Source organism: Loxodonta africana, chromosome 13 (genome assembly GCF_030014295.1).
Source record: "Loxodonta africana isolate mLoxAfr1 chromosome 13, mLoxAfr1.hap2, whole genome shotgun sequence".
NCBI classification, from domain to species: domain Eukaryota; kingdom Metazoa; phylum Chordata; class Mammalia; order Proboscidea; family Elephantidae; genus Loxodonta; species Loxodonta africana.
Genome location: NC_087354.1, coordinates 55332130 through 55359119, shown reverse-complemented (window position 1 = coordinate 55359119; position 26990 = coordinate 55332130). Strand labels below are relative to the sequence as shown.

At 42.6% G+C, this 26990-nt stretch overlaps 1 protein-coding gene and 1 long non-coding RNA gene across 7 annotated transcripts in view; both read right to left on the bottom strand.

The window, feature by feature from the left end:
• Positions 1-26990, bottom strand: part of RORA (RAR related orphan receptor A) — a 380217-nt gene that overhangs the window by 90516 nt on the left and 262711 nt on the right. The gene's annotated exons all lie outside the window — the stretch shown is intronic.
• On the bottom strand, positions 2804-26785 carry LOC135227276 (uncharacterized). Its single transcript, XR_010317434.1, has 2 exons — positions 23507-26785; positions 2804-22603 (listed from the first exon to the last, which is right to left on the bottom strand). It is a non-coding gene; the product is annotated as an uncharacterized LOC135227276 (long non-coding RNA).

Genomic DNA, 26990 nt, shown 5'->3' with positions numbered 1-26990 from the left:
TAAAATAATGATTATTCTAAGAAAATTACATAAGAGCATAAAAGTGCTGATATTTCAATAACTCGGTACTCTGCTAAGTAACCAGTGCAGTTATACCATCATTATACATTTTTGCTTCATTTTCGGGGGCTTTATATTCAATAAGGAGCCCTGGCGGTGCAGTGGTTATATGCTGGGCTGCCAACTGAAACGTCAGCAGTCCGAACCCACCAGCCGCTCCATGAAAGAAAGAAGTGACAGTCTGCTTTGGTAACGATTACAGCCTTGGAAACCCTATGAGGCAGTTCTACTCTGTCCTATACCGTAGCTATGAGTCCGAATCAACTCAACAGCAACGGGTTTGGTTTTGAGTTTTTAAATCCAATGCCACAAACAACTGCTTGCAAACTGCTATCAGCTAGCACTGACGTCCCCGGAAGCTCTCTGAACATTATCTGTTGAGCTCCACCAGCATCTCAGCAAAAAGACAGAGTGTCCCTAAAGCCTCGCTCTATGCATTTGTCCTTCAGAGCTCTGAGGAACACTGCCTTCTTTTCCTGTGAGCTGACTGTAAGAGACAACAGAGGTTTTAACTGAGTGCAACACAATCGGACTTAGATAAAATCAGTGTGTTCCCAAGAATTCTTCCATAAAGGTAAATTCCACAGATAAGACAATGCCTTTTCTTTTTTTCTTTTAAAGAAACTGTTTCTTGCAACCAGAAGCTCAAGAACTGGTGCTGTTCAAACAGTGTTAGTTTCTAGCCGTGGTAGGAATGACAGATATAATTCACAAAACGTGCTCACTGAGCGCACATCACATGTAACCTATTTTATGTACTCATTAGCAGAGACGTTTGGAAAACCAAGTTGCTGGATAATGAGATAAACTGTACTTGTCTAGTATCTTCCCATTTCTCTCGCATTTACAGTTGGCCTTGAGCCTAAACCTGTGTTATTCAACAGCCAACTTTATCACATTCACAATGGATTCTCCCCAAACGGATCTGTTTCATCTGAAAGTAATAACAAAGTAGTTTTTTTTTTTTTTTTTTTTTTAGTGGAGCAGGCAGAAGGCAACAGGCAACAGCAACTTGCGAAATCCTAACCTTATGGGGATAACTTAATTACTAAGCAAGTCACCTCCATAGTACCAAGATTATAAAACTCAATTTGGCTCAAACACATATAGATATCGCCTCTGCTTAAAAAAAAAAAAAAAAAAAAAAGCTAATTATGATGTGACCTGAATTGAGAAAGTCAACACACCCCCTTAGACAACCATGCAAACACTTCAGGAAAATGAATTGCCCTTGGTCTCAGGCCAGATATTTGATGGATTTATAAATGTCACTTGGCTCCTGGCTAGAAAGAAGAAGTTAATTCTGATATAAGCTTCTTGCCCACCTATCCCCTTGATGTTGGTAAACTGCTAAGTAAGCATTTGGGTAATACAATGCAAAGTTAGTAACAGAGGTCTATAACTACAACACCCTCCTATGTGCACTCTAAAAATAGGGTACTCAGGAAAGTCTTCCTCTCAGGCAGTGAGATCAAGAATTAATTGGTTAATATCTATACAACCCAAGTGTATATAAATAAAATGCATGATTATTATAATTATGGAGAGCCTAGTTCAAAATCGACTTCAAGTTCAAAGAACGGTAATTTATACATCTAAGTACAGACGCAAATATTTAGCTCTGTAAAAATACTTATTTTAATGTTATTCCAAATGTTTAATAAGTATTACTCATCTCTCAAGTTTTACTTTTTCTCTCTTAATAAAAGGTCTCAGATGATGCAGAAAAATCATAATTCCCTTTGTGCCATTAATAACTTTCCAATGTTAGTTTAATTTTTCTTGGAAATTTAGCCATGGGAAAGGAAATGGGGCTGTGTGAATGCAGAGGCTGCCCTGGTATCACAGTGAGTGCTAGTGGATGGTTAAGGTGACTTAAGTTTATTGGAAGCTAAGTTTACACGGAGGAAAAACAGTGACAAAGGAACTTGGGTTCCTAGCCTCAAAGTCTTATATATTACTTAGGATGCAGGAGATAATTAGATGAACACCCGGTAGGTTGTAAAGATCCTGAGACCATAATACAATAAACCAGACTTTTTGAGGGAATTTAGGAAGATGATGATCCAGGCCATGACGGGTGAATACCCCAGTTCAACGGGCAGTTAGGCAAAGCAGGCAGAGGCCCCACATGAACACGCTTGGGGTGTTCAAAGACAGGCTCATTGTTTCTCAAATGAGAGGTGAGTGAAGCAAACGGTTCAACGGGAGATAGAAAGTAGGTAGCTAGGTTGGAGCCACCCAGCCTGGTGGTTGTTAGTTACCATCAGGGGCTTGACTACTCTGCTAAGAAGCTTGGACTCCTTCAAAGTCACTGAAAGTTTGGACAGAGATTGTACCTAATCTACCCATTATTCAACTACCTGGTCGCTTATGATTTTAAACGTGTTTCTAACATTTAATAAACAAAAGGTTTCACACTGAAGTCCAGATTTCCAGATTCTCTTAAAAAAGCCAAAGACCTGGAGGTGGCGGGCCGGGTATTCTGAGTGGTGACAGCAGGTCAGAACCGAATGCGGGGCTCCGCCTAACTGGCGCACGTGCTCACAGTCCAGTGGCCCAGGTGCTTCCTCTACCTGCCCCACTCACGTCAGCCATCTAATGGCACCAAGCATTTGGGGAGCCACTTCTTTCCAGAGAGATGTCCTCCTACCCTCGTGCCAGTCTCTGCCACTGCACGCAGCAGGAATTACATTAAATGACTTAATTCACACTATCTCTGCCTTCTGTTGCTAATGCATACTTTACCTTTTTTTTTTTTTTTTTACACTTCTTGCCAGTGAGATTCTCTACTTATTCCTTTATTTAAAAATGAAGATAAATACATTTATATATCACATATTTGGGGGGCGGGGGCAGATGTATGTGAGGGGCCTGCGGTGCAGCACATAAAGAGTGCGCTCCGGGGGAGGTGGGGTGTCTCGACCTCAGCACTACTGACATTCTTTGTAGTGGGCACTGTCCTGCAGGTTACAGGGTGTTTAGCAGCATCCCTGGTCTCTCTCCACTAGATGCCAGAAGCAACCCCAGTTGTGATAGCCTGAAAGTCCCCAGACACAGCCAAATGCCTGTGGGGGTCAAAGGTACCCCCAGTGGAGAACCATTGCTTTATGGGAAAGAGAGTTTCCTGGAACAGAAGCTCTGGGTTAGGGGGTGGGTGCCCTGCTAGGAAATGGACAGGGCAACGCCTTATACCTCTCACTGTTACGTCTGCACCCGTGCCTTTCCATTCTGACTGGCACCAAGGTTGCCCCCAACCACAGGGAGGTGGAATGAGCAGCCAAGCAGCTTCAGCTGGCGATGTCAAAGCAGCCCCCAAAGCCTCTCCTAGCTGTGCAAACCTTCAGACACCTCCAGGAGGCAGCATGCCAGCAAAGGCTCTGCTCTCTACTGTTGAGGGAGTTGAGGGAGAAAAGACAGGAGCTTGCGTTATCTATGCTAGAGGCCCAAACCTCGATTCACACACTCTGGCCAAGTGTGGTGTCAGGCTGTCTCTGAGGAAGCAAGAAGCCTCTTCTCCCTAACCAGCTGTGGAGAGGTCTTGTCCAGATCTACTGGGGAGGGCAGGACCTGCTGCTGCTAATACTTGGGAGGGAAGGAGGCAGGCCAGGTGCAGATCTCCAAATACATCAGACCGTGTTCAAGGCCAACCGGTCCTCCAACCACAAGGCCCCTGACACAGCACTCACACACCTAGGAGCGTCGTTTGCTTTCCCTGAAACGTAAGTTTATCCTGGATCTGGGCATTACTGTTTTATGATCACACTATTGCTAAGGTTGTGTGCCTTTTCCCAGCCTAAGTAAAAAAGATTAGCTCCTTTTGTGGGGGAGCAGCAGGAGTTGTTGAATAATTAAGCCAAAAAACAGGTAAAAGTTTACAGAATAAGTTTTGTTATTTTTCACATAGATTTCAGTTTGGATCGGTTTTGCGCTTAGAAAAAAAAAAAAAAAAAGAAATCAAGATTATAGCTTTTCCTGTAGTATGAAATCGGTGGGCTGAAGGTACGATTCACAAAAGCTCTCTTTGTGGTTGGCATATTTTCACACCTCTTTCTTCTGGCATTTAGAACCTGATCACGCTTCTGCGGTAAGCGGTATTATTCATAGAAAATTTGTTGAATTAAATAAATCAACAAAACTGGCTTGTTGATCTTGCTCCCCTTCTCAGAAGCACCGGAGGCTCAGGTTTTACAAAGTTCCAGTCAGCAGGATGATGTTCAGTGAATACGTAGTCGCTGCTCACTATGGTTTGGCCAATGACGACACTGATTCTGGTCATCGCGATAATTTAAGGAGCCCTGGTGGTGTAGTGGTTAAGTGCTCGGTTGCTAACCAAAAGGTCGGCTGTTCAAATCCACCAGCTGCTCCATGGAGAAAGGTGTGGCAGTCTACTTCTGTAAAGATTTACAGCCTTGGAAACCCTAGAGGGCAGTTCTACTCTGTTAGGTTGGATTGCTATAAGTTGGCATTGACGGCAATGGGTTTGGTTTGGGGTAACAATAATTTGGGGGAGGGGGTGATGATTAAAAGTGAAAGCAGGACACCAGCAAAGAAAAATGACATTGGTCTCCCCACTCTCTAAAGTGTGAGCAGTCACCCTCCCCAACAGAGGCTGTGTTTAGAGGAATAGCAGCTCAAAAGGACGAAGCGGCTTGATCGGGGGAGGATGAAAGATACAGGGGTAAGAGACAGATGCAGACAAGGACGGTTTTGAGCAAGTCAAACCTAACGGCGACAAAGACTGTTCAGAAAGCAGGGCCAGGCAGCTGAAGCATCCTTTTATTCACAAATCAAGGGAAGCTATTCAAGCCAATATGGTTTGATTTAGCAGATATTAACTGCAGCTAAAGTGATGCAAATACGTCAGCAAAAGGAGGGCAAGATAAACACAAGAAACCCAGACTGTCTAAACAAGGATAAGAGAACAGAGACTGACATTTAAAGACCAGATTAAAAAGATAACAAAGACTAGAGAAAAGTAAGACCATGTGAGCATGACATCCTTAGACAGAAGGGAGGTAGAGTGGACAGATCCAATGACCCGCCCCACTGCTTAGTAGCCTCAAAGGAAAGAGAAAGGATAATTGATCAGGGACCGTAGGTACCACAAATACAGCATAGGCACTTAATATGTTTGTTGAATGGCTGAAAGAACATAAAAATTCCTTCCCTTCTGGATATGAAGGTGAATTAACATTTTACACCATACCTTATTAACAGGTTTTTATCCTTTGGAGACGCTTAAAATTATGGTCAGTTTCAATGATGACTTAAAAACAGCTATCCATTTAGGGAAATTTCCATGAGCTTCATCTTGTACTGGTGATACTGATCCCAGCATATATTCAGTTAGAGGGTTATGGTATAGTGGCTGGAGCACAGGATTGAGAGTCAAGAGAGCAAGGTTCTAAAATTGGCTTTGCTGCTAGTGTGTGATACTGGGCCAGCCACTTAACCTTTCAGAAGTTTCTGTTTCCTCTGCAGTAATGGCAATGGCCTGGACCAGATAACCTCTCAGGACCCTCTTATGAGCCTTCTCACGCAATGAAGTACATTACCATATTAATCACGTCCTTCTGTAGGTTCTCCCTCCATCCTACACCCAACTGAATGACAGATAAAACTTCTTTTTTTCCTCTCACCTCATCTTGCCTGCTAGTGGCTTGTCAACAGTACTTTACACAATCAATTCTGGAAATGTTTACCCATCTGTATTATCTGACAGTTGTTATTTACTGTTCCTGCTATTTTTTTCCCCCCTCCTTTCAGGCTGGGGGAGGGATTGGGATGTGGCTCCCACAGGGAGACCACAGCAAACGACAAGGGTACATTTCCACAACAGTCAGCACAAAGGGACACCGTTTTGCTGGCTTCCCTGACACAGTTTGAGTTCATTGTAAGGGTATATTTGAAGTGGTTTCCTCTGTTTTCCTGTGCTTTCAAAGATGAAATTAAAGCTGGGGTGCATTCGGGTGTTCTTTTGTGTTCCTACTCTTAGCTGGAATTAATTTTTCTTTCCTTTTCTATGAAAACAAAATACAAACAAATGTAATGACCCACTGGATCTTTTGGTAAAACTGTGTGGCCTAATGGTTAAGCACTCGGCTGCTAATTGAAAGGTTGGCAGTTCGAACCCGCTCAGCAGCTCTGTGGGAGAAAGACCTGGCAATCTGCTTCTATAAAGATTATAGCCAAGAAAACCCTATGGAGCAGTTCTACTCTGTCGCTTGGGGTTGCTATGAGTTGAAATCGACTAGACAGCAACCAACAAACAACATGATGACAGTTACTAAAGAGTTAAATAGGTCTAGCCCCTCACAGCACCCTTCGATACAATATTACACCAAAACTCCTTATAGAACTCTGATGAAGTACCAGCAGTGGCAACAACAGGGGCTGAGGACTAAGGAGACCCTGGCTCCAGTCCTTAACCTGTTGCTAACTAATCCTGGGTCATGCATTTTAATTTCTCAACTACCTGATGTACAAAGTAAATGAATTGGGCTAGATGACTTCTAAGGTCACTTTTAAGTCCAGTATTCTATAAAATGCCCAAGGAGGTAGGGGACTGTTGTTTTTAGTTATGACACCTTCTACAATCAAAATTCAGCTCCAACTGGGGAATTATCAAAATTTACGCATCAGAACACTGTGCCCATGCATAAGTCGACTTCACCACCTTTCTATTACCTCCTCATTAAAAAGCAATAATCCATGTAAAAGTGTGGGGTGTGAGGGTGATTTGCACAAATATAAGGAGATCCTAATTTGAACAGACTGGAGCAGACTGCAGTGCACACATGAATGGTTAAGAAGGCTCGGCACTCTGAGATGGGTGAGGAGGCCAGACGACTAAGTTCCATAGCCAAGACCCCACAGGTGTGCAGAAAAGATACTAGGTATATCCTTATCTGTTCCTTAATATCCATGATTGGAATGTGGGGGCCTTAAAAAACGAAATAACCAAGTTGAATAGCCTTAGAGGTGGAAAGTGGGTCAGTAAATTGACATAAAGTGATTCATTTGTTGGAGAACATGCTGTTGTGCGTTTCACATGGAGGACACGGGGCAAGGAGGGGAGAATGATACAGAAGTCTGTACGCTGGGAAAAAGAACTCCAGAAGAAAGCAATCACGCGATGAGCATGACATCTTGTATTTGCAAAACCTTTCACAAACACTTGATTGATTTGGGCATAGTAACCACAAGAAACATGAGGAGCATAACCCAAAGGGTTTAATAAACCCAAGGCTATTTCAGATAGCTTGATACCAAACAAACACACAAACCCATTGCTGTTGAGTCAATTCTGACTCAACAGCAATGGTGAGCACGCGTGTTGCAAAGTAGAACTTGGCTGTAATCTTTTTACAGAAGCAAGTCGTCAGGCCCTTTCTTCCCTGGTGGTGCTGGCTGGGTGGGTGCGAACAATCAACCTTTAGGTTAGCAGTCAAGTGCAAACCAAGTCCTACCTGTATCACTGGTAGCGAGACAAAGAGGGTGGCATTTCAGTCATACTCTCGCTCATTGTTTTTAATATCTATAAATAATATTGATAATAAGGCAACATTTATTAAGCACTTACCGATGGGCCAAGCGTCTTAAATATCTTAACCCATTTAATTCTCAACACAATCCAAGGAGACTGATGCCATTATCATCCTCACTGACAGGTAAGAGCTGAATGAGACAAGCAACTGGCCCTATAGCAAAGAAGTCAAACTAGTCTCTATTCTGGGTAGATTTGCCAAGTGTTTATGGTGAATACAAGATGGAGAAATGACCGAAGAGGCAGCCGGCAATGATATTTACTTCTTCATGGTTTGGCCACAAGTCCTAACTAACATATTGAATAACCAACCATATCTTGAAATCAATGTATGCTACAGCAACTCCAATTCAAACCACAATCTCCAGTGTAACAATGACAGGAGCTGCGACAGGAGCTTGGCTGAGAGTGTGTTTTTATTTTAACAAGCTGAGTACATGCCTGAGTGTGGGCTCCACAGTCAATACTTGAAAGCTGGCTCCAAGCTTTAGTTTAAGCACTCGCTAGTGGCACCAACAGGGCTAGGGGGTTTCTCCTATCAAAGCCGCGCTCCCCCATTCTTTCATGGGTCTACTTCTGTAAGCAGCGTGATTGAACTGTGATGCCAGAGAAACTTGTTTTCCCTCCTCCTGGCAGCGCAAGCCAAAACACTCCTGCCTCATTCATCTTAGCGACATCATAATGAAGTCCCTGGATCAATTTATAACAAGCAAAGTGCAAAAATCCATTGAAGGAGTCTTGAGGCAGGACGCCTTTCAGACATCTCTCAACAGTATACAAGAGGCAGAACATCTTCACAGAAACTCCAATCGCACCAAGGAAGGCCCTTTGCTACAGCCACAAAGCTTTTTCCCCCTTTCTTCTCTCTCGTTTTCTTTTTCCTGAAATGATTATGGGAAAGGAAGCTACTGAGAATACCTGATCGTTACAATGATTCCATGTGCCTTCAAAATCTGTCTGACAACCTCCCTGGGCGGCTCCCATCTCCTCTGCTATAAAGAACAACTCCCTTAGAGTGACAATCAGGAATGTTCGTGGTCTGAAGCCCTCCGCCTCCTCTAGCTGCCTCATCCCCTCTCCTGCCAGTCCCTGCAGGCCACACGGAGCTACCTGCCATCCCCACAGTCATCAAGCTCGCTGTCTAGCCTTTGGAGTCCCTGGGTCGTCCAAATGGTTAAGCACCACTAATGGAATGGTTGGCAGTTTGGACCCATCCAGAGCCTGGTGATCTGCTTCCGAAAGGTGACAGCCATTGAAAGCCCTATGGAGCACAGGTCTACTCTGCTACATATGGGGTCACCATGAAACAGAATTGACTTAACTGCAACTGGTTTGGTTTTTGGCATCCTTTGCTGGGAATAACCTTCTTCACTTGGAAGTTCAGCTAAGCCATCACCCCCTCCCAAAGGCTGTTCCTAACCCCTGCATCTGATCGAGGCTCCTCCTCAGGGTGCTCGTTGCATCTAGCCTACTCTAATCTGCACTTAGGCTGTACCGGGGCTTTATGTCCACCTCTGGCCGGGCCATGTCTTTCACTCCTTGGTTATGGCACTTTACGTACTGCCTGGCATTCCGCAGATGCTCAGGAAATACCTGCTTGCATTCTGCCCACCTCCACTCCACAAAAGGATTCAGAAAGCACCCTCAGTCCCAATTGCAGGATGACCTAATCTTGGAGTCTGTGCGCCCTGCAGTGCTGGAGCTGCTGGGTCAGAATAGCAAAGGATAGAAGCACAGCCTTCAGAGTCAGACAGGCTCGGCCTTCCTTCCCAGCCAAGTACCATCCCTGTGATCCTGGATAGGCTACTCTGCCTCGCCAAGACCCAGTTTCCTCTCTGTAATTGGGCAAATAAATGGAAGGTTAATGTAAGTGTTAAATGCAGTAATCCACTTCACAGTGCTTGGCATGGAGGAAACGCTTCATAAATGACAGGCTGGGAACATGTATTACTGGTTTCAATAGCCAGGCTTTGAGAGCCAGAATCAGAAACCTCTTATGTTGTATGATGAGGATTATCACTGAAGATCCCCTTCCACCAGCCCCTTCGGACCAGATCACATAACTCACCTCTTTGGGCCCTGGCAAAGGCCCCTGCTAAAATGCCAATGTGTTCCAGCTGAGATAAGATCGAATGAAGTAATTGCCCTATCTTTAAACTTGTATATGCGACTGTCTATGATTCACTGTGTGTACACGGTGATGGTGATGTTAATAACAGCACCTTTTTGGTGTCTACTAGGTGCCTCCTGCGTGCGAGGCACTGAGATGGCTCTGAGAGTGGTTAAGTGCCTTCACGTGTTACTTCCTCCTTTCCCAAACCTCCACATAGTGGATATTGTTATTATCAACTTCATTTTCTAGGTGATAAAACTGAGGTTTAGAGAAGTTATATAACTTGCCCAAGGTTACTCAGCTAGTAAGGATTCTTTCCAGGACTTAAACCTTGTATTTGGAAAAACTTCCAAATCCATGCCTGTTCTTCTACCTACTTCAGAGTTCTCACGTTCCTTCCTTTTCCTTATGTCCTGTCACCAGAAAGAACACAGAAAGAAAGGGAGGCAAGGCCAAAGCAGAGTGTCAGGAGAGGGGACAGGGAGACAGTCTGGGCAGACATGGTCCTCGGCTTTATGTGGTGACCCACCTCTGCCCCGGGCTGCTCAGCCAGGGATCACTGAGGGCATGGAAAAAGCAAACGATGGACTTTGAAAACACAGCTGGTTTGCCAGAGGCAAGCCTTATCCAGGGCCGAGTTGTTAGCAAGGAGCTGCAGAGTGCACAGGAAGCACTGAGTCTTCGAAGGACTGCCTATTCCTATAACTACATCACCTTGTCTTCTGGTTCACTTTCTCCTTCCCACCTTTCTCAAAGGTCATTCACAAGCCAACACTCAAACAAACAACAACAGTGTAAAGGTTGCTATCAGGTTTTCATGGCACAGAGTTATGACTCTATACACATACTTAAGATCTATAAATTCGCTTGGTAATTTCCTATTTGTGAAAGCGGTGATACAAAGAAATGAGACTAAATGAAATGTTTGTCAAAGAGTGGAGTGCAAACTGCAAAGCCTTGAGTCTAGACAACGTATTCAGCTCTGACAGTGGAATTTACAAAATTACCATTAGAATGTCCCTGCCATTTAGGAAGCTTTTTACTGAGGTGCAACACGCACACAGAAACAGGCACAAATCACAAATGTTAAGCTTGATGAATTTGCACACAGTGAACACTCCCAGACCAAGAAACAAAATGCCCTTTGCTTTTTTAAGTGATTCATGCCTGGGTCAAAACCACCAAATAACATAAAACTTTATACACAAAATTTATTAAGTTCAGTTAGCAGCGAAATGCTAGAAATTTAGTAAAATAAACGGAGCCCTGGTGACACAAAGGTTGAGAACTCAACTGCTAACCAAAAGGTCAGCAGTTCAAATCCACCAGCTGCTCCTTGGAAACCCTATGGGGCAGTTCTCCTCTGTCCTATAGGGTTGCTATGAGTCGGAATTGACTTGATGGCAATGGGTTTGGGTTTTGTTTTTTTTTTTTTGGTATGTCTAAAAATGAGCCATTTTACTTCAAAGTGAGTAATTATCTTGGACGTTTTGCTTTCTTTTTAACCAAGAATAGGCATGAAGTTATTTCTGTAAACCAGTTGCCCCTGCAGTTGATTCTGACTCCTGGCAGCCCCACGTGCATCGGAGTAGAACTGTGTTCTATAGGGTCTTCGATTGCTGATTTTTTCAGAAGTCGATCACCAGGCCTTTTTTCCGAGATGCTTTGAGTGAACCGGAACCTCCAACTTTTCGGTTAGGAGCCTAATGCGTTAACCGTTTGCCACCCAGGCACTCTTACTTCTGAAGCCCTTTAAAAAGCCCGTATTTCCTCAGCTTCACCTTTCCAACTATCTATGGATAGAGAACTGCTATCTTTGCTTTCCTTCCTCGTGCCCCCATCCTTCCCACACATTAGGATCATGGCTTGTTCTGAACTTTGGGATCACACTCCTGAGCCGTCACAGTTCTGGGGCTAGATCCACAGAGGACGTGAGGCACTTCTTTCTCGTGGCCAGGCTAGCTGTGGGTCATTACAAAACCTCTATTTACATAGTTAGTGTACCTAAGCTTACCTTTACCTAGCTAATAAAACTATACGGGAAGTGAGGTGCCCCAAAACTTTGGGTTTCATCTGGCTCCAGGAACACCAGGTTCTCCTCTTTGTCACAAGAATCAAGAGCAAGACTCTGGTAATTCAGAATGTACCAAGCTGCATTTGCTCCCATTCAACTGACAGACTGTTGACTAGAAACCAAACAGAACTCAGGATGTAAGTGGCTCCTCTTTGAGAATACCAAAAAGGCCAATGGTCCAGCTGCAAAGGGCAACGTAAACATCTGTAAGTCAGATGCCAACAAAGCAGTTATAAAATTAAGAACAAGCACTTGGGCGTTGCTTTCCAGCCACACATTATTTTTCACAAGGCGTCTCTGGGAAGGTTAGACTGTCATAGATTCAATTAGTATAATGGAACCGATTTTGCCAAGTGCATCTGAAGTTAGTAGAGCGCTCAGCCTTTCTCAGCTGAACCCTACCAACATGTGGACAGAACTCTGGTCTCTTAACGACAGTTTCAGGGAGAGTGAATGAATGTACCTGTCACCTGTGTGGTGGTAGGACCTGTGAGCACTTTCCATCCTTCCATCACTCCCAAAGTAATAAAATTTCTCAAGGCATAGGAGTTGGGATGTACAAAATATTTTTTTCCTAAAAAGCTAAAGGAGTGTGCAGATGATTGAAAATAAACTGTCAAGCTTTATGGTGTATCTCTGCTGCATTAATAAAGACAACAAAACCCTGAAAATATAACACCAGCAATGAATCTTTTCGCTCAAAAAAAAAAAAAAAGTTCCAGTTTTATTCTGAGGTTAAAAATACAACAAACAAACAAACAAAATCCAACGGTTATAACCTTTCACTGCCATTAAAGATTAAGACATCACAAAGAAAATGTGCTCTGGTTAATACGATTAACCTGTCTAAATTCAAAGTCCCATTTTTGTTACCCTGTGCTTTAACACAACATCTTCTGGCTATTTTAAACTGTAGAGTGGTGATTCTTGAACTATCTGGTCTCCGGATCCTTTTCTGCTTTTAAGAGCCCCAAAAGACCTTTATGTTTCTGTGGGTTACATATCAATAATTACTCTATTGAAAATTGAAATGGACAACTTTAAAAACTTTACTTATTAACGCATTAAAATAATAAACTTATTACATAATAGCATAAAATACTTTTATGAAAAATAAGTATATTTTCCAAAACGAACAAAAAAAGCTAATAAGAAGAGTGCCAATATTTTGCATTTTTGCAAATCTTTTTAATGTCTGGCTTAATAGAAAACAGATGGATTCTCATGTCTGCTTCCACATTCCGTCTGCTGTGTTATAGTCTTTTGGTTGAAGTACGTGAATAAAGTCTAGACTTACACAGATATCCAGCTGGAAAAAAGGAAAAGTATTTTAATAGCCTTTTCAGATAATTCTGGAAATTCTTCTTTGATACTACACCAAAAGTCAGCCAGTGGTAGTTTCTTGAAGTTGAGTTGCAGTATGTGAACCTACACTACTTGAGTAACTTTTTGTACTCTGCTAGTTCCTAATGCATTGGCGTCTTTTGTACTCTGAATGAATCTCTTATGCAGGCATGTTTCTGTAACATCATGCATTAGCTATTCGGAAACTATTGGTTCACTGAGTTAGGACACTTCCAGATGTTGACAAATTTCATCATACAATTTCAAATAATCACATTCATGAATATCACCACCTACATCACTGGAAAAGTCTTTTAAGTACTGGGAAGCTGTCAAGGGTATGGTGTTGGAACAAGTTTTCCAGAATTCTAATTTTTGCCTGAAAGCTCAAATTAATTGGCAATAAATGCCGTCAGTTGTTTTTCTTGAAATGATAGTCTCGCTTCAATCATTCTGGAGAAAATGTATGAGATATACCCAAGCTTGAATAACCGCAGTCATTTTAGTAAGTAAAATGGTATTCCATTAAAAAATCACCTAGTTCAGCTCTTAAACAATGGCACAAGTAGGTTTCCCTGGAGACACACATTACACTTTGATATGGAACAGAAGTGCTTTATGCGTACTTCACATTTTGTCATAAGGAATATTAAACAGACATATACTCAAGGGTCAAAATTTAATAAACTTAATAATATTTACTGCTTCATCAAGAACACTCTTAAATGAAGCTAGCTTTTTTTTTTTTTTTTAAACAGCAAGTGCACAGCAGTGAAGAACACAACGACAACCAGTACATTGTGGGACCACTGCCTTGATGTGAAGGAGCCCTGGTGGCACAGATTGGCAGTTTGAAACCACCAGCCGCTCCTCAGGAGAAAAATGCGGCAGTCTGCTTCTGTAAAGATTTACAGCCTTGGAAACCCCATGGGGACAGTTCTCTGTCCTACGGAGTTGCTATGAATCAGAATCCACTCGACAGCAGTGGGTTTTTATTTCCTTGGGACAGGTCTTACTTTGCACTGCGTAATTTGACGTTTTACCCACCATTGCCAACACATTGAAAAAGGCCAATACTACAATCTTAGTACTGTTACATAGACAGCTTTTTTCTCTCTCGGAATCCCTGAAAGGGTCTTGGGGACTCCCAGAGGCCCGCGGATCCCACTTGGAGAACCACTGCTGTAGAAGATGATAACTGTGTAAATCCAAACACTTTCTAATCTGTTCAAAGCTTGTGCCCTTATGGGGTTCAAGCCAAGATCTGAAAGGTTTATTTCTGTCTCCACCCTTCTGCCCTCTTCGCCTTAAAAAAAAGATTGTGGTAATTCAACATAAACAGTGCATACAGAACAAAGAAATTGCAGTACTCTTGATTTCGTCAGCAGTTTTCTCCCTAACCAAGAAAGTGACTCTAACAAGCCATTGGGAAAGCTATCATGAATTTAGGAAATACGACATGCTCATTCCCCCCCACCATCCCACCACACTCCCAACTCTCCCTAACCTTTTACTTTGGGGGGATTCTGGATGACTTCTTAGTGGAGTCCTCTGAAATAATTCGGTGCCCTAATTCAGCCACATGCAAATTAACGCTCCCCTAAAGAGGCCTGATTATAATTTCCAACCCTTGATGTCTACATAATCCCCTATAGTTCTTTAACTTCTTGCTTTCTAACTTATTTACCGATGCACTACTTTTGTCAGCTCAGTATAGCATCAATTAGTAACACAGTTGTGTTTATTAGGTCTCCCTAGAGCCTTGAGAAAGCTGCCTTGTATTTATTAATGGCTACACAGAGCACTACTACTTTTCAATAGCATTTAAAAATGAGTAAATTACTGAAGATAAACTATAAAAGAACTTCAAATTTCAAAGGCAAGGAAAAGAAAAAAAAGTACATTATTTCAAACCACCCATAATACTTGCATGGTTAATTTTATTTTCAATTTAATGTTGAGAGAGAGAGAAAAAGAAAAGTCAAATGCAGACTATCCTTCCTGTTTTGCTTCTGGTATTTTGGAGCACATACTGCTTGAGTTATAGAACTGAGGCGCAGATCTGGTGATTAACTAAGAGCTGGTCTAACAGGTCTAAATTTCATTATCACACACACCTGTTAAGTAAGGCACACCTGATTCAGCAAAAATCCACTCACAAGGTTCATTTAAAAAAATAAAATAAAAAGCAAGGGGGGTGGGGAAGGCATAACTCCACAGACTTGGGTCTAGTTTTATGTTTTCAAGCATAATTCCAAACAACCAATTTGAAATGTATCCAATTTGCACCATCTTGCTCTCTGAATAATTCCCTGTGCTCTATGAGGTGGTTAGCACTGCCCATACTGAGACAAAATTCTCTGCTCATGGAAACCAGAGAGACCAAACCCTTCTGCAATGAACTGTTTCTAGCCAAACTTCGAGTGATGGGGAGCAATTACAGTGCTCATGTGCCCTGCTTTTATATTCCTGGTCATTTATGAAATGAAGACGCTGATCTGCAAAAATCACTTTGCATTCATGAAAGGACTCTGGGAGTGCCCCCTGAGGATCTGGCCGTGAGGCAGAAACATACCTCAGTGCGCTTCCTTTGTCTTCTGCTCCCTCTTTGATGTGCAACTCACTGCTGGAGTAAGCTGTGATCGCTTTGATGTTCCACTCGAGACTTTATTGTTACTAGCATGCCTACAAGGAGAGCTGCCAGTCATTTCTTACATCTGAACAACCATGTTTCTTTACAGCACCTCTTTTACAAGCATCAATCCTTAAATACATGTTTTCACATTCCTGCTGATTACCACACTGTCCTTGTGGGGGGAGGGCTGTGCTCAAATATAACTACAGCACCCACATTTTCTGTAAACACCCTGAGGCATCATCAGATGGCTGGTAACCAACCTTCTCCAACAAAAGAAGCCTGAGTGCAAAACATATTTCTAGCAAATGAAAACATTCTGGAAACACTCAAGCCATCTTAACAGTCAAAACGAGTAGTTTAGCCAACATTTCCCCTGAGCAGCCACTGAAATCACATAGAAACTTACAAGCCACTTCAAAAGGGATACTGAACGCAACAGCAGCAGGGGGCTTAGAAAGTCTGCCAAAACTTGGAGACATCTTAACTCATCTTAAATAACTTTCTTTCTCTGTACTAGCGGAAGCAACACTTCTGTCCTACATGAGTTTGCTTATCATAGAAACATTGCTTTTGAAAATAGATTTCAACCAAATCAATTGTTTTGTTAAACAGTATCATTTTTCAGAAACTGCTTTATAATGAATGCAACTTAAGCTCAAGGAAGATGCTTCAGCTGCTAATCAAAGGGTCCACAGTTCGAACCTACCAACTGCTCCTGAAGAGAAAGATGTGGCAGTCTGCTCCCGTACAGATTGACAGCCTTGGAAGCCCTATGGCACAGTTCTACTCTGTTCTACAGGGTCACTCACTATGAGTTAGAATCGACTTGATGGCAACAGGTTTTTTTGTTTTGTTTTGTTTTTTAAGGCAAACAGGTGAATGTGTGTACAATGTGGGTACAATTTCCTAAATACATACATATGTATAAACTAGGCAACATGCTAACCTTTAAAGATCTCTGTGGAAAAAGTCACAGCTAATTTCATTTGCCAGCTCCCATCAGACACACTTTTCCAACTCCTTTACCACTTCCGGAACTGCTGGAAATGACCAAACTCCACTGGGAGATTCTACACAAAAAGGAAATAAAGTTGAGGGGCTTAAAAAAAAAAAAAAAAACAGCATACATGCCGGTTTTTAATGAACTGGTATCTTTCTCAATAAATGTTTCAGTGAAACCCAGTTCTTAGAGATAGCAGGTTACAAATCAGGAAGCAGAATATTTTTCATGATAAAGAGTTCAGTTATTATTTCCCTTTCATATGCTGGCAACACAGGAGATACATTGTTTCCGCTTACTAATAAACTGCAAGCAATCCATTAGGGCAGTCTCAGTTTCCTTGAGTTTCTGGCCTAGAATCTTTGGTAAGGAGTGAAACTGCTATGGTGTGCAACAGTTACGGCCACTTCAAGCAGCCCTCCCTGCCTCCAACCTCCTCAGTTTTAACTCAACCATCAAACGTGGAAAAGGCTTTGGGCTAGAACTTGACACAGTATGACTGTAATTTACCAGAACTAAGTCTGGGTACATTTATTAACAATATCAGTGAAAGCTTGCTTGTTCTTAAATAGTTGGCATAAAGGAATCTCTTTTTACCTTAAATTTTCACTTCCAAAAGGAACTGATTAGCTGATTGTAAGGCCTCTAGCAATTAAGGGGTTTAGACAGGGAATAAGGAAAATAAAAAGGTGTTTCCGTCTTCCAAGTCTTGAACAAAAAATCAGACTACTCTTTTATTAGAAACATGGTCATAGAATGGTAGAGCTAAAAAAGATCTTGAGGGCTATCAAGTCCAACCTTCTAATTTATAAACCAGGAAACTGAGCAACTGTGGTAACCTGACAGAAATCAACCAGCAGATTTGGGACCAGAGGCCACACTTCCTCCCATCCTGCATAACACTAACCATCAGTTGAAAAAAAGTCTCGGATTGGGTTCCACGATGTTGATCTCTGAGGCCATAAGCATTTCTATGCTGTTACATTGTTTTTATGTCAGACTAGCTCGTTACTATCTGTATCTATTCAGCTCATTTACCTTTACTTGGGCATTGCCTAGCTCTTCTCTCCAGAATGTACACTGCCAGAGATCAGAGACTCAGTCTCCGCGTAGTGTTCACTGCTGTACCCGAAGCCCCCGACATCACACCTGTCAGAGAACTGGACGTTTTATCACCGTTTTCCATAAAAGGAGCTGGAGTTGCTGTGTGGAAAGGGGCAGGCTCCTTTCCTCCATGTCAACCAGAGCAATTCCAATTATATCTGTTTTGTCAGATTAGACTCTAAACAGCATGAAGGCAGGGCTGTGCCTGCCTCTTCCAGGCTTCTGCACCACCAGTTTCCAGACATGACCAGACACAGGCCAGGGGTTCACTGCTTGTAAACAGGAAGCACTGACAAGCTTGCTGGGCCCTGGAACTTTTACTTTGTTGCTGAAAAAAGCAACATAGAAAAGACATCACTGTTTCAGCCCCAGCAGGCACTGACTCCCGAGGCACGATCCTCACCCTGCCCCCACTCAGTGGCCACAAGAGCGGCAAGACCTGGTCCCAGTGCACGTGGAACAGGAGAATGCATCCTGGTCTTGTTACATGCAGAGACCAGACCTCACCTGCAACGCTTCGTGCAGAAAAGGAATTGTGTTTGGAAAGAATCACAGGCGCCTTCAGCACCAAAACAGCCTTGGGGTTTTCTGTAGTTTGAACCATTTAAGAGTAAAAGATTTGGAGTCTACCCACTTCCTCCTACATGTTGGTTAATAGTTGGGTTGATGTAACCAGAGGAATCCCTGGGTGGTGCATGCAGTTGATGCGCTCGGCTGCTAACTGAAATGCTGCAGGTTCCATCCACCCAGAGATGCCTCAGAAGAAAGGCCGGGTGATCTACTTCTGAGAAAACAGACATTGAAAACCCTATGGACCACGGGTCTACTCTAACACACATGGGGTCTCCATGAGCCACAGCAACTGGTTTTAAGTAACTAGAAGCCCATCTCTACTCTAAATAGTGGCAGAAATTGCTAGTGTTTGCCACTCTTCCACTTGCAAAGGAGATTTAAGAGGACGTAAGGGAAACTTTTTTTTTTTTTTTAAGGGAAACTTACACTTACCCTAATATCATTTTCCTCTCCAAAACTTGCTTTCCTCGTTAGGAAAAGGAGACCAGAGTAGTGGCTCCAAAACCTGGCTGAGCTTCAGCGGTGGGGGCGTCCTGTCCAAGGCTGGACCCTTGGTCCACACGCCTGTTACCCTCGCCCCCCCCCCCCCGCCACAATATCCTTAAAGCAGTCTTCTCTGGCCAAGTGTGGCTGCTGATTTCTCAGTGAATTTTTAAAACGCTGATTCATGGCTTGAGACACTTGATTGGGAGAAAGGCATCTCAACTCTTTATAAAAGTACACGGGTGGCATTGAATAACCCAGCACACAGTAGACGCTTAAAAGGTGTTTCCTGAAATAAATTTATTTAATCATTTATACCACCCAGTGGTGTACAAAATATTTGAAGTGAAATGGACAAATAAGATGGGGGGGGGCAACAACAACTGAAAAATGAAAACAACATTCTGTGAAAAAGAGAATACTTCTCATGTGGTAAAAGGATCACACTTCTGGGTGGTGCAGTTTGACAAATACTTTGCTTCTACAACTAATCTGAAACTTAACCACAGGCTTCACTTCTGAACCACTCACTGTCTTGTTTCTATGATGCAAATGTTTAAACAGCAGGTTTTCTTTGCCTTTTTTTGTTTCTTCTTTCCTTGTTTTTCATGAAAAGTTGAGATTTCGTGTTTCTAGTAGGAACAAGCAAGCAGTATCATCCTTTAAAATCCTGGTGATGACCTGCCATTATCATTACTCTGGTTATTCTAGCTGTGATCAGGAGCCTTGGCTTCTTAAGCAACTGCAAAGTTCAGGTAAATTTGCATTCTCACAGTTCTGGGTAGCATCACCAACAAATGACATTTAAGGAAATAGGAAAATCAATACTTATTCCTCTGATTCCAATATAGAAGTCAGATTGCTTTATGAGTATTTCACACTTGATAAACCACCAAAATCCAAACCCATAATTCACTTGCGTTACCTGTTTACCCTAAAAATTACCTAAACAAATGCTTTCTCTACTTCATGCTGCGTTTTGAAGTATAAACTTTAATGTGTTTTAAAAATCTACATAAAATGCACCATTTTATTTGCCAAACTACATATACTCAAGGGAAACCAAAAGACCTACCCAAAATCTTCAGAAAGGAAGGGTTAATAGTTTCTGCATCCATACTTAAAACTGTTTCATTGCCAAGAAGTCTAAATGTCTTTTTTTGGGGAAAAAAAAAATCTGGATTTAAGAAGAAAAAAATAGTGGATTTAACTGATCAAAAAGATTGACAACTTTTGCTTAAAAATATGTATCAGGGTAAACCCAGCCCCATAATGGGATAAAATTAAGGTTTAAACTTTGACAAAAATACAGGATTACTGAATATTTCATAATAACCATCTATGGACGAATCAAACCTCATTTACACTTAACACGAAGCCAAACAGATTTTTATAAATTAGCTTTACCTTAAAATAAGTTTTTTAAAAAAAACTTTCTTCACTTCCAAGTAAGCTTTTGAAATCCAATACATACCACACAGTTATATTTCTCATTAAGCATGTGAAGTAATGAATTACACTCTTCAATCTGGAGGTAGAATGCCCCATAGCAACTGAGAACATAATTTCGACCTCTGACCTTCTCCACTAGCCTGATGGGAAATTCATTGGCACCATTATGGCTCTTAGCGTTTCGTGAGCCAGTAACCACTAGAGGGCAACCTTATCTCAGATCTGACACTGCAGAGAAACATCACGTAGAAGCTTCTAAGGTTCCTTTAATTTTGGCAATATCTTTGATTTTCCTGGATGTTTAGTAATCAACTTCCGCGTACTATAATTATTCCTAAACACGGTGAAATTCTACTTTCACAAGTTACGATGATATCAGAAAGACCTGTCACGAGACGGGTTCAAGATACAGCCAAGCTTATGTATCTTAAAAAATTTAAATTAAACTTTTTCACCTTGAAGTCATTTCTTCCTCTCTACTATGTGGTGAGTTAAGGGCTGAGTCAGCCATATCACAAGTGGCACTGGGCTTCCATTTTCAGCACCAAAATTTCAAGCAGGCCTAGAAAAACTTAAGTATGTTTGAGGAAGAAGCCCACAAAATGGTGGGAAGATGGTAAACCTCAGCGTAAGAACACCAAATGAACCATGAGCTAGATATAAGATGGAATGGAAAAGCACAGCAGAAGTAAAGGGTTAGGGGTGTGTTGTGTGTGTGTGTGGCGGGAGGGAGGGCCTTGTGTTTGTTACACACTGTCGTTCTTAGCTAGTTACCACTGGGTGGGCTCCAACTCAGGGAGGCCTTGTGTATAACAGAAGCAACTGTTGCCTAGTCCTGCGCTATTCTCCGTGATTTTTGATACATTTGATCCCATTGTTGAGTCAATTCATTTCACTGAGGGTTTTTATTCATTTTCACTGACCCTCTACTTTGTACATGCTGGTGGTCTTCAAATAACTGACCATCTTTCATTTGAAAGATGGATTAAATGTGTTCTGCACAGCCCCAACGGAAAAAAATCAGATTTAAATATAGCGGAGAGATTTGCGCTTGATATAAGATTAAAAAAGCAAAAATCTAAGATGGAATAAGCTACCTTTAAAGATAGTGAGTTTCCCATCATTGGGAGTGTTCAAGCATAACCAGCCAAACATTTGTCAGGAATGTTGTGGAGAGGGCCCAAATGCCAACGGGACATTTATCTGAACTTTTAAGGTTTCTTCTATCCGCAAGACTATGAAATAATGGACGTTCGCTCATTTGCTTTCAAATAAACACACCTCAATCCCTGCAGTCAGATAGGTAAGCATCCACTCAATGAGAAATGAGCTTTTGCAGATCTATCTACTTGGAAACTTATAAACAAAAAAACCCATTGCTGTCGAGTTGATTCCGACTCACAGCGACCCTACAGGAGACAGAATTGCTCCATACGGTTTCCAAGGCTGTTAATCTTTATGGAGGCAGACTGTCACATCTTTTTCCCGCGCAGTGGCTGGTGGGTTTGAACTGCCGACTTTTTGGTTAGCAGCCAAGCACTTAACCACTGCCCCACCAGGGCTCCTTGGGTGATTTTCTAAAAGACAACAATTTCCCATGTCTGTCTATAATCATGCCCCTTCGCTGTCATGGAAACAAACAGAACAGCACTCAAGAGTGCAAGGATTCTTGAGCTTTCTATTACGTGAAGCCGTATTTACATTAGAAGAGGCATTTGTGGACGCTCCCTTTCCCCCACAGACGAACAGGACATACGGAAAAACCTCCAGTTCGGTTCCATCATCATGGAGACGATGACACACGTCGGGTGGACTTCGTGGCATTCTGTATTCCTTAGGAGAGTAATGCCTCCATTTCATCCAGATCCTCTTAAAATAAGGGAGCTTAATGAAAATCATGGATGAAGAGAGCTAACGATAAGCAAGTAGGAATAACCCCATCTGTACCAAATTGATTTTATTAAATAGTAATTTACAGATATTAGGCTCAGCAAAGCATTCCATAATTGAATCTGTTTTTTTTTCCCTTATAAATGCCAGAGTTACAATTTCCACTAACTAGAGACAAAGTTATATCCAGGGCATTTTCACATCTTCCTTCCAGGGGAGGCAGCGTGAAGGAGGCAGAAATTAAGGGTTAGTCCTGGCTTCACCGCATCAGCTGGGAGAGCTTGGGTGTATCTCATCACCTCTGTGAGCCTCAGTTTCTTCAACTAAAAAACATGACCATGACTGTATCAATCAATGACTTTCCAGGGAGGATGAAATGTTTGTAAACTATAAAGTACAAAATAAATAGAGATTAACATCATCCCTCTATTTATTTATGAAACACCTACTCTGCTTCAGAGACAATAAAATCAAAAGCAAAAAAAAAAAAATCATTAGCAAACCTAAAGAGTAACTTGACTTAGTCCTTTTTATAACCAGGGCAAAGGTTTTAAAGTTATCACATCACCTGCTTATAATATAACGAGGGCGAACAAATCTCACCTAAAAAATGAAAGCCCAGAAACAGAAGATTTCAGCCGCCTTCTTGAATTTTGCCCACTGGCGAGTCTATGCTATTACCTATTTACGTTAGTCTTCCTATCTCTGGACATAGCACTCCGACAGTTTACAGAGAAAGCATGTTCTATCGTACTGCACACAATACTGGCAGATACAAAAAGTTCTGCATAGGTATCTCTCTGTCCATGACTCAAAAGGCTGGGGTAGACAGGAAATATCGTCAGTGGAAGACCTAGATGAGGAGAGAGAGGTTGTAAATGACTCCTTAAAGGGTCAATACGTGGCCTTTGAGGTAGTATCAAATGTCGTTTCACACTGGAATTGTCACTAGTGGATATCTTTAACATATCATTTTTTTTCCTTAACAGAGAAAAACATAAAAACAGTGTAATTACTGACTCTCAGTGTCTCATTATGGTTTTTAAATTACCAAATGTGAAATGTATTAAGGCAGCCTTGACTTCTTAGTAATAAATACGTGTGAACATGTGAAATGCATGCAGGAAACATTTCTATGACAAGATATTCTTATGAGATCTCTTTCATACAAAGGGCTTCATTGATAGCGAAAATAAAAGAGATTTTTAAGAATACTGAACATCTACCTCTGCAAACTGATCGATCTACCCAGCCGTCCAGTAAATGTTTCTCCCAGTGAATGGCCATTTCTAAATAATATTTTCTTAGGCACCCCAGAGCAAGTTACGAAGCGGCTGGGTGCTGTTGGCAGGTGCCTTGCAATTATCCACCGCGTGATCTCATCCACTTTACTGTACTTCACTTGGCTGGGAGGGAAAGATGTGAGAAAAAGGAGTCAGGTGAGAACTACTGATACATTTACTAGGTACATGAGAGACTAAGATTTAAATCACTTTTTTTTTTTTTTTAAAAAAAAAAGGACTATTTCTATTTAGAAATTGTATTTCATAACTGGGCAGCATTAAAGAAATTATATGGTCCTCAATTCAAATCGCCAGCAAATTGTTGCACTTGAGCATGGCGGTGCTTTGCATTTTGAGGCCATGACTGAACACAGAAACGCAAGAGGATGTCTGTGAAAATGGTGCTTTTCAAACACTCTCTACTTCATGGAGTGTCCAGGCTCCCCTCTCCCCCTGCGGACAAACCAATTCAGAGATCCTCTTTGTCTTGCCAGATAATGCTCTGCTCTGTGGTGGTGGCAATTTGGGTTTTCTCTTTTCAAGACCCAGCCATCACCTTTTTCCAATCCTATCCATCAAAGGTCACAAAAACGGGACAAAATTTCCAGTTAAGACATAACACTGAAACAGTTCTTAAAATGAGACCAGGAATAAAACTCAAATTTCATTTGGTAAAAAGGCCAAATTCTTAACAACTATAAAACCACATTGATTAGAGTTGGAAATACTACTAGTCACCAAGACATACAGTATTTTCGAAGTGGCAAGGTGTCTGGCATCTGTATATGAATCGTGTTGGGGGAAGAATCTATCCTGGGACAGAAATTGCTCTCACGCCTCCTTCACTCTCATACCTCCACTGACGTGAACGTGGGCTGACATGCCTACGAAGCAAAGGGATCCATCTACTGACACCGATGAAGTGACTGCGTTTTCCTTTAAACACTCAGCTGCCGTGTGACATGTGGCCAACGCACTTTTATGATGGGCAGAATGAGCGCTCCCCTGATTATGTTATCACTGGCCCTTTCCATTTGCCCAGGAAGCAATCCAAATGGTACTGCAATTTTGTTGTTAATTAAACAAAAACAAAACTGAAGAGGCTAGAGTTGCTGGAATGAAGGTTTATTACTTCTAAGCATGAAACCACTTTAAGCCTAAACTTAATTGACAACTAACGCAAAGGAAGGATTTGCTTCTTTGGTGAGTTCAAAAGGCCTGATTCAATCACGTTTTAAAAAAACGTAAGTAAATCAGCCAACGTTCCTCTTTTATGGCTGCTTGTTCTCTCCTCCCATGGAGAGAACACCAAAAGCCATACTGTAAACAGCATCTCTGTTTTGCATGAAAAACCTAACTATACAAACTCTGTGACACACGGAATCAATTGAACTATTAGAGCTGAGAGGCAGTAGGCAAGTATTTAATATGATTCTGAGCCAGTTTCCTCCCCTTAAATCTGATATGGAAACATGGACAGCATTCCTCATTTTCCCAGAAACTAGTCCTCTTCGGCTTAAATTGCACGGAAGCAAGATAATCCCATTAAAACAGATGATGCTACAGTGTTGGGAATGAAAGATTCTAATTGTCTAAATGTATTCTATTGCTTCTCTCCCTCTCAGGCAGCTGAGCTTATAGAAAAACTGTGTTGCCAACCAGTACTTCCGAGCTACTTTTCTCAAAGCTTAATACTCCAAATCTATTCTTTTATAGCATCCAGAGGTCACTCCAAGACAGATGTGTGGGCTAGAGCTTTGGGGTGTGTGTGTGTGTGTCACCTTAACAATTCTAATAGAAAGGGATAGTGCGGAACTTCACTTTCTTTGTACTACAACTACAAAACCAAAAGCCTATTTACTAGGAGACAGGAAAATTAAACTAAAATATCAAAACGTACTTTATTGTTTGGGAGTTACTGTTCAGTAGCAGAATTGTAGTTTAAAATGTCTTAGACACCACCCCCCCCATGTCAACAGAAATCAGAATAAATAAGATGGAAAAGGACCGGCATTATCATCTCCCAAAAGGCAAAATCTATTCCATAACTTTAAAAAAAAAGAAAAAACAGAAGTAAACGTCTTAACTGCAAAACTATTCTAGTCGCTTTACACTTGAAGGATTAAGAAAACGCAGGAAACAGCATAAAAGTTTTGTTGGGAGTAAAAGAACAAATTTATTTTATGTAAGAAGTCAGTAACGTTTTTCTTCCTAAAATGATTTTAAGTGCTTAAGAGCGTGGATCAGATAAGCTTTCTCTCTTTCACTCAATCAGTTGCATATTCTAAAAATGAGTAAATCCCATTTCTCGCATAGCACAGGGGAAAAGGTACGCAATTTGTTATGAGTACACCGTATAGAAAGACTTCGTCTCCGGCAGCTCATCTTAGCGTCCAGTACGTTTCGGCCTGTTAATTATTAATAAAAGAAATGCCACCCCATATCCAGTGAAGAAAGGCAAAGCTTGGTGATTCGAAAGTAAGCCCAACGGAGATACTAAACTGGCGTCCTTCCTCCCGGATTGCAACAAAACCCCAACCTAGCAAACGTTTAACGAGTGCTGGGCGCTCGCACGGGTGGACAGAACCCCCAAGCCGGTCTGGGTCTGCAGAAAGGCTGCCACATTAGGGGAGCCCTGTCCGCTGCAAACAGATGGGGCTCTAAATCCCCACGCCGAGCGGCCCGGCCTCGGAAGCCGCTCGGGCAGATTATCCACCAGGAACCTGCAGGCGCATCCGCAGGCAGCGTGCTCGCACCGGAGTTCCCCCGGGGCTGTTTGCAAGAGGCCTAAAAACGTGCCCAGGTTTCTTTTGGCGGCACAGACGACTTCTGCACACCTCTACACTTCGGCTTCCCCTTAGGAACTTCCCTGACTTGCCAAGACTTTTTTCCTCCTCACCTGGGAGAACCGAGAGTCAGTCCCTCCTGACATCCCGCCACCCGCCCGGCTAAGGAATCCCGGGCAGGGCGGAAGGTCGGGCGGGGAAGTTTGGCCGCGCGCAGGGCTGTCTGCGACTGACCCGCGCCCGTCGGCCCTCACCCCCGTCCCACCTCCACTTCTGCCCGCGAAGGCCGTGGCCAGGGAACTTGTCTCCCCGCCTCCACCAACAACCCAAAGTAGCCAAGAGAGGAGCGCTGAGGCTGCGGGCGCCTTGGCACACCCCGGCGCCCGCCTCGCTCCGGGCACGGGGCTTTTGGAAGTAGCCCGGAGGGACGCGGCCCGGACCGGTTGCTCCCGCGCTCGGGGCCGCCGGCCGCCAGGGGGGAGGGCGCGCAGCCCGGGGCGCTGACCGGTCCCGAGGATGACAACGCGTCCGCGCGCACGCACGGCCCGGCCGCCGCGCCTCCTGCCTAGGCCGGAGCGGTCCGGGTGCGGGCCCCGGGGCCGGCCGCGGGCGCCCGGGCCTCCCCCGAGCTCTCCAGCTCC